This window comes from Panthera onca, chromosome A3 (genome assembly GCF_046562875.1).
Source record: "Panthera onca isolate mPanOnc1 chromosome A3, mPanOnc1 haplotype 2, whole genome shotgun sequence".
Taxonomy (NCBI): Eukaryota; Metazoa; Chordata; class Mammalia; order Carnivora; family Felidae; genus Panthera; species Panthera onca.
The window spans coordinates 7,871,232-7,886,005 of NC_138341.1; the positions used below are offsets into that span (position 1 = coordinate 7,871,232).

General features: G+C 43.0%; 1 protein-coding gene across 1 annotated transcript in view; it reads right to left on the reverse strand.

Annotated features, from left to right (window-relative positions):
- The window catches only part of NOL10 (nucleolar protein 10), an 88,237-nt gene that overhangs the window by 29,303 nt on the left and 44,160 nt on the right, over window positions 1–14,774 (reverse strand). The window lies entirely within an intron of this gene.

Genomic DNA, 14,774 nt, shown 5'->3' on the forward strand with positions numbered 1-14,774 from the left:
AGGGTATGTGCGTCCCATCATTCATAAAGCAAACGCATAAAGCGAAAGCTCTGCCATCTGCTGGAGTAGAACCTAAGACGGCAACCTCCTCTCTTCTTTTAGACAGAAAGAAAGCACCCTATGGTCGCTTTTCCAGAATATGATCCCCAAGACACGGTCCTCTTGGGAGGGTAGGAACTTCATCTGTTCTAAATGTTGAATTTCGACTACCTCGAATACTGCCTGCCAAGTAGTACTGTTTTCAATACATATTTCATAAATACATCTATTCTTACATCGTGTATGAATGTGTTCGTGAATTCCACGTGCACAAAGTACTGAGACGTAAAGGGTCCTGGGGCGCCTGGGTGGCTCAGTCGGTTAAGCATCTGACTTCGGCTCAGGTCATGATCTCACAGCTCGTGAGCTCAAGCCCCGCGTCGGGCTCGGTGCTGACGGCTCAGAGCCTGGAGCTGCTTTGGATTCTGTCTCCCTCTCTCTCTGTCCCTCCCCTACTTGCACTCTGTCTCTTTCTCTCTCTTAATTATAAATAAACATGTAAAAAAATTAAAAAAAAAAAAGACTTAAAGGGTCCTGTTTGGCACGAGTATTTTTTAAATTGTTTAATTTTCCTTATTCAGAAAAAAAAAAAACAACACTCAAATACTTCTCCATAAAACTACTGGATGTGAGAACACTTTTTGGTGAAAGTCAGACTATTTTGCCTCCTATACGAGGGGGCGATGGTTACCAAATAACCTCATAATAAAGCAGTTTCACCTTTAAAAACCTTCAATCAGTGATAAACATGGGCTTCAAAGACAGTAAGATTATACTGTGCTAACCGACTCTTCTGGAGGGGGAGGGTGGTGAAGGGCAGGAGTATCAAAATATCATCCCAGATCTGAACTTATTTTCACAAAAGTCCTTTTTTATAATGTTCCACGACATTCATCTTGATTAGTTAACTGGATTCTGATGGAATTGTTCTAAACGGCCTCTCAGGGGACAGATCTGGTTACGGTAAATAAACTCTGCAATCAAATTCGTGGCCATTAAATTTTACAGGAGGAAATATTTCCATCAAAAACAAAATTTAATCGGGTGGGTTGATTTTATTAATCACATTTCCCTAGTTCCTCTTCAGGAAAAAAAAAAAAACAAAACCATCAGAACAACCATAACAAAGTTGAAATTAATGATTTAACTGGCATTAAACTGCAGGTCTACCTAAATCACAGCTCTCCTCAAAGGTCTACCATTAGTTTGTAAAAGCAGCAGTTGGCTTTTGGAGGACTTAACCATATGCACAACTCTCTGGGGTACCCATAATGACCACAATATTAATTAATGTGTAAAAAGTCCTTGCTTTCACTCAAAATATGTTAAGCCTTCAATTAATCCCTAAAAATATATTCATTCGCTTCCTACATTTCAGGCTTTCCAACTTGAAGAAAGCTTCCTTTTTAACCACTGGTGTCCTATTAATACTCTATGTATCGAAACTTCTAGGTTTTCTGTACTGTCGTTAGACTGCTATATTCCGTACTTCCGCCACCACGGATTATTGCTTGCTTACCTACATTTTTATGCACCTCAAGAGTTTTGTTTCAGAAAGCTGGTGAAGACTGTTCTATTTTGAACTTCTGTTATCTGTTAATGAACTCCTACTTTGAATTTGTAAGAATCTCCTAAAGTCACAAGTCAATACAGCAGAGAACCGGAAAGGGACTCTGTGAGCTACTATTAAGGGACACTGTGGGTCCCTCAGCAACTTTAATGACCATCTTATCAATGAATCTAAACAGAAACATGTGGTCCTCCTGAATGGGAAACAATCTTGATCAACATGCCCTGGGAAGGCCTCAACTCCAATGCAGCCAAGTACCTGCTTGCTCTCATCCACGTGAGCAAGAAGAACTGATTTTAAAGTACGTGAAAACACACGCTACGTGCCCAAGATCATCTGTCTCTACGACTACGAACTTCCTTTAAGACGTTACTTATATAAGCTCAATTTTAAAATTCAAAGTTCTCGTGGGGCGCCTGGGTGGCTCAGTCCGTTAAGCTCCGACTTCGGCTCAGGTCTATGATCTCATGGTTTATGAATTCGACACCTGCGTCGGGCTCTGTGCTGACGGCTCAGACTCTGGAGCCTGTTTCGGATTCTGGGTCTCCCTCTCTGCTCCTCCCCTGCTCACACTCTCTCTCAAAAATAAACATTAAAATTCGAAGTTCTCATATATTCGGGTAGTGGACAAAAATGACAGAGTGGGGAGAAAAGAGAATGGATTATTAAAATTCTTATGGAGTTGACAGAAGAGGGCCCTCCCACACCCTGCTTACGAAAAATCACTGTGTCACACGCATCCCAAAGCTGGGTTGGGCCAGAAATGAAGATTGAGAGTTTTCTAAAGGGGTGGTTTTTAACAGATTAAGGACAGTTAAAATAACAACAACAAAGTATTATTCCTATTATTAGAGACAAAGAGCCAAACTAGTAGGTCAGTATAAATCTCATCATTTTTTCCATCTACTTACAAAGCTACTGAGCACAACTAATCTCATCATCTTCCTACCGTCCAATGGTAAGAAAATAACTGATAACGGCAGTTAAATTTGAAATTCTTTTATGTTTATTTCAAGTTTTATATTTAAGTTCCAATTAGTTAACATCTACTGTAATATTAGTTTTAGGAAGAGAATTTAGTGATTCATCGCTTACACTTAACGCTCAGTGCCATCGTAAGTGCCCTCCCTAAGGCCCATCACCCATCTAGCCCATCCCCCAGCCCCATCCTCCAACAACCCTCAGTCTGTTCTCTTTTATGGTGTCTCTCTTCTGCCCCCCACCCCACGTTCGTCTGTTTCGTTTCCTAAATTCCGCATGAGTGAAATCATATATTTGTCTTTCTCTGACTTATCTCGTTTAGCATAATACACTTTAGTTCATCCACGTGGTTGCAAATGGCAAGATTTCATGCTTTCCTTATGCCTGAGTAATAGTCCATTGTGTATAGATACGTGTTCCTTATCCATTCATCGGGTGCTGGACATTGAGGCTCTCTCCGTAATTTAGTTCTTGTAGATAATGCTGCGCGAAACATTGGGGGGCGCGTGTCCCTTCAATTCAGTATTTTCGTATCATTTGGGTAAATACCTAGTGGTGCAATTGCTGCATCATAGGGTAGTTTTACTTTCAACTTTCGGGGGAGACTCCAGCGTTCTCCCGTACGGCTGCACCAGTTTCCACTGCCACCGACAGTGCACGAGGGGTCCCCCTTCTCCACATCCTCGCCAACACCTGTTGTTCCCTGTGTTGTTCAGTTCAGCCATTCTGACAGGTGTGAGGTCGTATCTCGTTGATCGTTTTTCCCCGAAATTAGTATCTTGAATTTCTAATGATTTAAAAAAACCTTTAGCAACTGAGAAAATTCTTAATTACTCTACTTGGGAGAACTATACCACAGACAGTAAATAACTCTGAACCAAAACGGGCTTATAAGCTGGGAGACTTCAACTGACATTAGCACACACAGAAGTACAGGATGTACCCCAGCACAAACAGTTGATTTTTAAAAATATTCTGTTCCAGAATTCTCAGAATGCACTGCAGCATAGCGTGAAGTAGGGTATCTTTTAATGATAACTGGAAAAAGAATCATGATAGTATAAGAGAACATCACATCACATGGAAAAATGACTTAAGTATATTGTTACGAGAATAAAACTAGCTCCAATAAATGTCAGGAGGTAGATCTTAATTCATTTTTCATTCGTCACGTATTTACTGAGTTCCATGCTTATTATGTTCCAGTCCATAAAAACAGGTAGCAGGGCACTTGGGTGGCTCTGTCAGTTAGGTGTCTGGCTTTGGCCCAGGTCATGATCTCACAGTTCCTGAGTCTGAGCCCCCCATCGGCTTCTCCCCTGTCAGCACAGAGCCCGCTACGATCCTTCATCGTCCCACTCACTTTCTGCGCCTTCCCTGCTCACTCTGCCAAAAATAATTCAAAAATTAAAAAACAGAAACAACAATCAGGGAGCGAAATAAAACCCCACAGGAAAGGAGTTTCACACATAACAATACTTATGTGGAAGGACTAGGTGATTCTCAATTTCCTCAGCCTCAATCATTCATTCAAAAGGTTGAGTGAGCATTTACCAAAGGTCAAGTGCCAAATGTCAAATATAAGTAAAACGAGTTTGGAAACCAATGAAATACAACATATAAATGTGACTGGCATCATAGCAGAGAGATTTTCAAATGGTGTTGGGGAGCCCTTCCTTTACTGAGGCAGGAACTGAAGATAGCTTTTAAGAAGCCCTCTGAGCTAGGCCTTGAAAAATTCGAAGAGGTTATTACATGTCCAGTAAAACTTAACTAACGTGTGCAATATTTTAAATTCAATGCTACCAAAATTAATATATATTTTACGCATTATATAAAAGATGCCTAGTTACAATTATCGGTTTACCTTTTAGTGACCTTATACTACTTTAATCCTTGAACCTCAATTTAAACTCTATTTTATAATGACACCACTGAATAGATAAGCACTACACTTACAAGCAACAATGGACAGTGTGAATACACAACAATTTTACTGCCTAACAACCAAAAGTAAATTATCTATTAGAAGATTCTGTCAGAGAACTGTTTTCAGGACATTCTAAAGTACATATAAATAGCAGTTTCTGGAACTAGAGCAATGATGAAAATCGTATCAAGAACAGCAAAAATAACAATCACTTTAGCAAACAGAGAGTTTCTTCATCCCCCTTTAAGAATTTTAAGTCGCATTTAACCAGAAATCTGTTATGAGGCCGTCACTCTTTATCAGAAACTACTGGGTCCAGAAAGAACTTGAAGTTCAGATTTTTTGTGCATTTGAAAAAGGTAATGTGGTACGCATACCGTATATTATATAAAATCTTTGGTGAGGTCTGGGTCAACGGTCCATATTCAGACACATTGCTATCTCTGCAGCAAAATCCATACATATTCATACCAGTGATATGGGATAAAAAAAAAAAAAAAAGCCTCATCATTACATGGCAGGTTTGAGTCTCGATGAAGCAAGTCAAGTCAGGTTTTCCCACCAATGAATTATAAAAAAATTTTCAGGGGTTCATGGACCGCAGAACCGTGGATCAGAGAAAACAGAGGTATGCTGTACTATAGATAAAATGATAAATAAATAAATAAATAATATTATGATGGTTAATTTTTCGAGCTGCATAGCCTGCATCTCTAGGGGCAGAATGGGATTTTGCCAACTAAGACCGACTATTCAAAACGTACACTTAAAGGAAAATTTCCTTTCCAACTTTTCCTGCATTACTGGTTGAAAGGCACCACCGGCACCAGCATGTATTTTCAAATTCTGACAGCTGGGGCTTAATAATAACCGACGGTAAGCCCAAAACCAGAGAGACAGCTGGGTGAGCCGAGGGAGTGGCCATGCATTTAAGCATGTAATTGCATTTGCAACATAATGAGCTGCCTAATTGCATACCCAAGTTTACATGCATTTGCGTGAGTGATTATGAGTCACTTACAGGTACTCATAGTGCTTTGTCCTCTCCTTCCTAAAAATCAGATGAGCAAAGGAGCAGTTGAATTTCAACATTTTAAAAGGTTGATTTCCAAAAGGAGAAAAATTATTACCTGCCATGATTTGCATTTTGAGTTAGTTTTTGAAAAAGCAGTTTAGACACTGGAAGGAAATGAGAAGAGAATAAGGCCGGGCGGAACAAATATGTCACATTGCTCATGCCGCAGTCTACTCACTATTAGCCAACCAAACCGACAGTCAGTCTCTGTATGAGAGGCTCTGGGAGTACAGACAAGCATGATATGGAATGCCTGTCACACCCAACGGCTGGGGGAGACGGGATACCCCAAGCAAATATTTAAATACAAAATTAAGACCGATAGTGACAACAACCGGGATTTGCTAATAACGACATGCTTTTGTCTCCTCTCCCTCCCAAGCTTAGTTAAAATTCACAGTCCATCAATATAAAAAGGCATTAACCTTCAAGGACAAAAAGAACAAAAGAAGAAAATGCAGCAGTCAGGGATTTAAACGTGGTAAATGCTGGGGGCCTACAGAGGCAGAGAACAGAAAAAGGGGAGTAAATTCTTCCCTGGAGTCCTTGAGACCCAGGACTTCATCTGGGAAACTAGGTCTGAATGGAGGGGAGGCGATGGACACGACGAACGCCTACGTTCCCACCAGCCCTTAGGAGACCAGAGGATGATTCTCTGGAGAGAGAGAAGCGGAGACAGCTCCACAAGAGAGGGCAGCAGGCGTGGAGACTTGACTGTGGGGCTGAAATCACTTCATTAGGCGGCAGTCTGCATGTCCACCAGTGGGACCCTCAGCTCTTTTCTCATCTTCCAGAAAACCAAAAGCCACCGATGTGGTGCTGCTGCCAGCCTGAGCCCCCCATGTTCCCATAAAGAAACTGGGGATGCTCCAATGTCTATAGCAGCACGATCAACAACAGCCAAAGTATGGAAAGAGCCCAAATGTCCATTGACCGATGAATGGATAAAGAAGATGTGGTCTATATATGCAATGGAGTATGACTCGGCAATCAAAAAGAATGAAATGTTGCCATTTGCAACTACGTGGATGGAACCGGAGGGTATTATGCTAAGTGAAATTAGTCAGAGAACAGAGAAAGACAAATATCCTGTGACTTCACTCATCTGAGGACTTTAAGGCACAGAACAGATGAATACAAGGGAAGGGAAACGAAAATAATATAAAAACAGGGAGGGGGACAAAACAGAAGAGACTCTTCAATATGGAGAACATGTAACAGAGGGTTACTGGAGGGGTTGTGGAGGGGGCATGGGCTAAATGGGTAAGGGGCTTAAGGAATCTACTCCCGAAATCTTTGTTACAGTATATGCTAGCTAACTTGGATGGAAATTTTAAAAAAAGAAAAAAAGAAAGACACTGGGGGATGCTTCTCTGCAGGGAGTGAAAGATCACCCTACGGTCATTAGCTCAACAGTCAGCATGAAAACTACAGTAGACAAGACCACCACATACAAAGAGCTTCCAATTGGTATGTTAGTGCCTCATTCTTAAATAAGAATAGATCGCCTAAGATCACCATTCGTTTATTACACAAATAGTTATATCAGACATTTGTCTCTTCATGGTAGATACAGCACGGAATAAAACAAACAAGAATCTCTACACTCCAGAAAGGAAAACAAAGGAAAGACAGAATTGATAAAGAAGTCTTACAGTTCAACAATAAAAAGATAAGTAATTTATCTTAACTTGGCAAAGGAGGGGCGCCTGGGTGGTTCATCGGTTAAGCCTCTGACTTTGGCTCAGGTTATGATCTCACGGTTCCCGAGTTTGAGCCCCACACTGGGTTCTGTGCTGACAGCTGGCCTGCTTCGAATGCTGGGTCCCCCTCTCTCTCTGCCCCTCCCCTGTGCTCGCTGGCTCGAGCTCTCTCTCTCAAAAATAAATAATAAACATTTAAAAAATTAAAAAAAAAAAAAACTTGGCAAAGGATCTGAATAATTTCTCCAAAGATCTGAAGACGGCCAAAAGCAAATGAAAAGAGGTGCCACGGGGCGCCTGGGTGGCTCAGTCGGTTAAGCGTCTGACTTCGGCTCAGGTCACGATCTCGCGGTCCGTGGGTTCGTGCCCCGCGTCGGGCTCTGGGCTGATAGCTCAGAGCCTGGAGCCTGCTTCCGATTCTGTGTCTCCCTCTCTCTCTGACCCTCCCTCGTTCATGCTCTGTCTCTCTCTGTCTCAAAAATAAATAAACTTAAAAAAAAAAAGAAAAAGAAAAGAGGTGCCACACCATTGGTCAACGGGAAATGCTAATCAAAACCAAATTAAGGTATCACATCACTCACTTGAATGGCAATACTCAAGAAAATGGAAAGCAACAAGTAATGCTGAGGACGTGGAGAAACTGGAAGCCTCCTATTCTGCTGGTGGGAATGCAAAATGGCGCAGCCACTGTGGAAAACAGCATGGCCTCTTCAGTTAAGCACGGAGCTGCCATACGGTCCAGCCAGCGTAATCCTAAATATGCACACCCAGGAGAACCAAAAGTACATGTCCACACGAAATGCTTACAGCAGCATTACGTGTAGGAGCGGCAACATTTACTTCAAAAGGGAAAGCAGCCCAAACGTCCATCGACTGATGAGTGGATTAACAAGACGAAGATCCCCGAACAAGATTCCCACACAAGGGAACGTCATTCGGCAATTAAAAAGGAACGTAGCACTGATCCATAATACAACCCGGATGAACCCTGAAAACATGAAGCTAAGTGGAAGAAGCCAAACACAGAAGGTCACATACTCTCGAACTCCTTTTCTGTGAAATGTCCACACTCCAGGCAAATCCAGAGAAACAGAAGTAGAATAGTGGCTGCCAGGGAGTGGCGACGGGGGTCAGGGGTCAGGGAGTGACCGGTATGGGGCTTCCTTCTGGTGTGCTACAACGTGCACTTTGACGGTGGTGCTTATTACACAACTCGGAATACACTGAATACTCCTAAATCGTACGCTTCAAAAGGGTTATAACTTACGGCTTGTGAACTGTGTCTCCAAGAAGCCGCTATTTTTAAAAGCCTAATTAAGGATCACACGTTGCACTAGCTTATTATGCCTCTTCAGTTTCCCTTAAGCTAGAAGAGCTCCTCCTGCCGTTCCGAGTTCAGGCCAGCTGATCTGGAGAGGTCTCCACATCTTACGGACCGTTTCTCAGAGTCAGATTCGGTTAAACACTGCCAACGAGGATGCACCGCTGGCCGGTGCCAGAACAACTCTTAAAGCTATTTCGACCGCAAGCATTTGGCTTTGTATGGTTACTATTTGTAATATCACGTGCTTCATGTGTTTTACACTTTTTTTTCCTTCGTATTTTGGATTTGGGGTATAAAATGAGCTTACAGGAAAGGGGGCCCGATAAGGGTTCATCTGGGGACCAGATCCCACGAACCAGAGGGGCTACTGGGACTACAGAGGGAGAGACCGGAAAGATGCAGGTAATACTGTACCCATCCCCCTCCCTCCCCTTCTTCCCGCACCACCATACACAAATCAAGTGGAAAGATGAGTAAAACCGAAGACAGGGACACACTTCAGTTCTTTTCAAAAGGAGCTGTTATCATGAAATTACCTTTCGGCGAACTTCTATGACAAGACCATGCCTGCAGATACACGATCCTGTCTCCTTACTTCACCAAGTGCACAGACACACAAACTCAGTCCGCTCTCTTCGTTTTTAAAACCATCAACGTTTATTTGAGGTGCCGGAATGTCAAGAAAGCTTCTGGGAAACCAAAGTGACCATTTTTTTTTTTGAAAACCGGACACATATATCCACTGGACACGCACTGACTGCATTTAGAACATGGAAGCTTAGAGAAAACCCAGTATTTCTGCTAAATTTAGGAACAGAATCACACTCAAGCGAACCACTGCAATTTAAGAGAGCAAACACTTTATTCCAAACCATGAAATCCCTTCAATAACACAAATCTCTTAACTTTCTCTCTTAAGCAGTCAAAACTGCATTATAAGTTGCAAACCTAAGCAACTCTTACTTTATGCTAAAATGCCTTCTGCTTCTGCTTTCCGTGAAATTGCCAACAAGGCCCTAAATTCTCAAGAGGAAGAGTATCTTCCTACAGTCCCAAACTTCTTCGAAGTCCACTGCTAGTTAAATAGGGAACATCTGTTTCTTTGAAGGCCTCCCACTGCTTCTGTCCTGGAGAGCCTGGCCTCGCACCCCAGCCCCTACTTCATGGTTACCATCACACGACACTTGAAACCCCGGGTCAAGTTTCCTAGAGCTCACAGCCAGGGTCCACAGTGACAATACCTGCAAGGCAGTGTTAATGTCGGCCACTTCAGCCTCCGCCTCTCCCAATTTCCTAACCACGCTAAAAATGCTCAACCTTGACGGCTAGGTCTGCACACACACACACACACACACACACACACACACACCCCACGGGCTGAAGGCACCACGCCAGTTCTATCCTATGAGAATGTATTTATCTTTCTGATCACACACCTGGCAGTGCGCGCTCCCCCAGATCTTGTTTTGTCACCCGATTCCCGCCAAGGCTCACACAGATGGCTGTCCTGTGTTATCCTGGTGACCACATCACTAGCTTCCTGGTTCCATCCCACTTCCTTGCAGGCAGAAGAATTTATTTATAACTGTTCTGCACATTCTTATGCTCTCCAATTTGTAATTCTGAAGTCTACGTAAAGACTGGCGGTATATTAATATTTTTAAGATATCTAGAAATGGGACCTTGGCAGAAACGAAGGAAGAGGAAATGTTTGAAAATGATAGGGACGCTTTTTCTCGAGGTCCTACGCCTCAACACCGCTATTCCACGAGGATCAAAAAACATTTTGTCCCCCGTTTGCAGTTACCGTTTACCTACACAGTGCCACACACGGAAGTAGGAAATCCTGAAAACATTTTAAATTCAAGCAAAGTAAGATTTCCCATACATCCTTCAAAAAAGCCCACAGAGAGCATTATGCCGGCAGAGCGAACAAAGAGGGTAAACGAACCCAAAATGGACTCATAATTGAAAAATGTGTGGCCAAACGCTACGTATTTAAGTAACTTTCTACAACCCTAAGCAGAACGTCTACTTCAGAGTTCAAATATCTGTATTTCCCACCGAGATGATAAACAGGCATGATACACATGACACTATTAAAGACCTGATTAGGATCGATGCTGGGGGAGGAGTCTGTGAGAGGGAAGCAGCGTGTACACAGCATTAAGCTTTTTTTCAGTGAAGTCAGGACTGATCTAAAAACTTCACGTAAAATCTATCTGTAAAAAGAAGGAGGCTTTATAAGAAAAACCATATCCACCATGAAATCTGTAAGCTCAGAATGAATGGAAAGCTATGCAGTCTGGTAGGGGAGTGGGCAAGGGTAACATACGACCCGCGTTAGCTGACCAAAATTTTCCCTCTGGGTTCCCTGCCAACCAAGCCAGAAAGACACCCAGGGTAAAGTAAAAAGATACCATTTACTTGATACTGACGTGTCTAGAAATAGAAACTCTCTCCTGGAACTAAACTCAAGAAGCAAGTAAGAGATCTTTCTTTAAGGGACTCCAATACTGAACAATATTTCTTTAAAAGAGGTTTACAAAATACACGTCATAGGAGTGTTAAACATCAAATACCATTAAGCTGTGTTTATGAAGGCCAAAGTTATGTGATCCAAGCAAACGGTGTTACGACCTAACTTGACTCCGGAATCATTTAGAGCCATGCTGTCCTATATAGTAGCTGCTAGCCACGTGTGGCTATTTAAATTTAGTTTAATTAGGGGCGCCTGGGTGGCGCAGTCGGTTAAGCGTCCGACTTCAGCCAGGTCACGATCTCGCGGTCGGTGAGTTCGAGCCCCGCGTCGGGCTCTGGGCTGATGGCTCAGAGCCTGGAGCCTGTTTCCGATTCTGTGTCTCCCTCTCTCTCTGCCCCTCCCCCATTCATGCTCTGTCTCTCTCTGTCCCAAAAATAAATTAAAAACGTTGAAAAAAAAAATTAAATTTAGTTTAATTAGAATGGAATAAAATTTTAAATCCAGTTCCTCAGGCACACTAAGCACATTTCAAATGCTCAAGAGCCCCATATGGGTAGTGGCTACTATGGTGGGTCGAGCATTCTAGAACACTTCCATCATTGCAGAATGTTCTACTGAACCGTGCTGGTTTACAAAATTGAAAGAAATGAGATAAATAAACATCCACGAATAGGAAGCTAAGTAAATAAACCACCACCACTCTCTAAATGACATACCCGGCACCGATCAAAAAGAATGGGTTTGAGTTGCGTGCTGATCAAAATGATACACTGTTAAAGGACAAAAAAACCTTTCATAATAATACGCATAATGAGATTCCAATTCTGCTCAAGTATGCACGCTTGCGTGTGTAGGGCCTGGGAGCTGAGCAAGGTAGAGAACTGACCTGACCCCGCAAAGAGCTGTACCCCATCTTGTGAATAACGGTACTTGGAGGGGTGATCGGGAAGAACTTTTCCTTTCTAGAGTCTCTATTTTTACGTTTGTTTTTTTAATTAGGACATTTTTTTTTAAAGACAAGCAAACAGCACCCCTCAAAGGACTTGAGGCGCAGATACAGGTACGAAGGGTTAGCAAGCCCCCTACAACAGCGAACTGAAACACCAACTCGTTCTGACAGTCTTTACAAAGGACCCGAAGCTCAGCTCGTCATTCAGGATTGAGGTCCTCAGGGAACACCCGGACTGGTATTTGTGATATGGACGGAGATAAGACCTTGAGGAAAGAGTTTTTTTTTCTTCCAGAAAATTCAAGAACCTAATGCACTTACAACCTTTGATCCTTTCCACGGAGATGCATCAAAAAAACCCAAAAGATCAAAACTTCTTCCCAGGAAGCACTTTAGCCCAATAATACCTGAAGCTCCAGAGTTTTAACGCCTACACATGGGAGAAAGAATTTCAAGACAATCTGATTTGACATTTCTTTTTTTTTTTTTTTTTACGTTTATTTTTATTTATTTGAGAGACAGAGAGAGAGAGAGAAAGAGAGCATGCACACACAGGTATGTGTGCCAGCACCAGAGGGGGAGAGGCAGAGAGAGAGAGAGAGAGAGAGAGAGAGAGAGAGAGCGTGCGCACACCCACGAGAGAAAATCCCAAGCAGGCTCCACGCTGTCAGCACAGAGCCCGACACGGGGCTCGATCCCACAAACTGTGAGACCTGAGCCGAAATCTAGAGTCAGATGCTCAATATAAATATCGAGAGCAGCTTTATTCATAAATGCCCAAACTAGAGGCAACAAGAAGCTCTTCAACAGGTGGAAAAATAAACCAATGGTGGTTCATCCAGACAACGGAACAGAATTCAGCAACAAAAAGCAATGAGCTACTGAGCCACAAAAAGACACGGAGGGATCGAAGGCGTATTAAGTTTAAAAAGCCCATCTGGAAAGGCTACGTAGTCTACGATTCCAGCTTTATGACATTCTAGAAAAGACAATACTGTGTGGACAGTAAAAAGCTCAGTGGTTTCCAGGGGCTTTGCGAGAGCCATTGGGAGGGACACACAAGGTGGAACACAAGGGGATTTTCGGGAGGGAGGGGGCAGTGCAAACTATACGGTACGATACATGATGGTGGATCCGCGTCATTTTACATTCGTCAAAACACACAGAACGAACAATACCAGGAGTGAACCCTAACAACTTTGGACAGTAACGTAGCGGCAACGCAGGTTCACCCAGTGTAACAAGCGTACCACCCCGCTACAGGATGCTGACAATGAAGGAGAGTGTATCGTGTGTGAATGTGTGTATGGAGTGTGTGGGAACTCTCTGTCCTTTCAACTCAATTTGGCTGTGAACTTAAAACTGCTCTAAAAAGTACAATTATGAGTGAACGAATGAATGACACGGCCATGTGCAGACGCGCAAGAAACGTGGATAGGCAGACCGAACCTTCCTTTCAGTATGCCTCGCTATCATTTACGCATGATTTCTCTCCAACCAACAATAATGTTCCGTTCTTCACGCAGGTAAATACATAACCTAATAAAACATATGAGCCAAGGTGAAGGTCAAATTATTCATTTCCATCTAACAATTTTAAAAGAATGTTTTTTTAATGCTTTATTTATTTTTGAGAGACAGACAGAGTGCAAGCAGGGGAGGGGCAGAGAGAGAGGGAGACTGAATCTAAAGCAGCCTCCAGGCTCTGAGCTGTCAGCACAGAGCCCGATGCGGGGCTCGAACCCACAAACTGAGATCATAACCTGATGAACCGACTGAGCCACCCAGGCACCCCTCTGTTTAACAATTTTTAACAACTACCTTCTGGAGCAGCCTGAAGTGCTAGGAACATAAACCGATCCGACCCCCACTTCTCCCCACAGCTGAAAATACCGAAGCAAAGAGGTAAGCACACGGGGGTTCACTATACTTCTGCTTTTATGCATATTTGAATTCTTCCAGAATCAAATTTTCAAAATCAAGTCAATACCATCCATTCCTTCAGGTCAGCACGTATTCGGTGAGAGCCTGTGAAGCACCAGCCATTGTTCTAGGCCCGAGAGCCACAACAAAAAGTAACAACAGAAGTCCTGCCCTTGTGGAGCTTACATCCGAGAACGTGGCAGCAGGGGACCAACTTTCTTGGGATTTGAGAACACGAAGTCAAAGTAAAGACTGCGCGAGTCCTAGACCTTTCTTACTGTTTTCTGTGCATGTCAGCAAACAGAATGTAAAAGAATGCGGCCCAAAATTCTTGCCTATTTGTAGAACTTACCTTGTATTTTTTTTTTACATGTTTACTATTTATTTTTGACAAAGAGACAGCACAAGCGCGGGAGCAGGGGAGAGGCAGAGAGAGGGGGTGAGAGGATCTCAAGTGGGCTCTGTGCCGAGAGCAGCAAGCGTGGCTCGAAGTCACGAACCGTGGCATCACGACCTGGGCCAAAGATGGACGCTTAAGCAACTGAGCCGCCCAGGCGCCCCGGCTCGCCTTCTATTTTTAAGGAGAAAACAGAACACACCAAAAAACCAGAGCAGGCAATGGGCATGTTAACTGAAGAAAGTGACATATGATTTAAAGAGTCAGGCACACTCAGAAGCTAAAATCAATCCCTGCTTGTGGACACTCTAGCCCATCACCACCACCTACATGGCCACACCAACAGGACACTGGCACACTAGATCTACTTCCAACTCTACCCTGCCCAAAATAATAAGTAT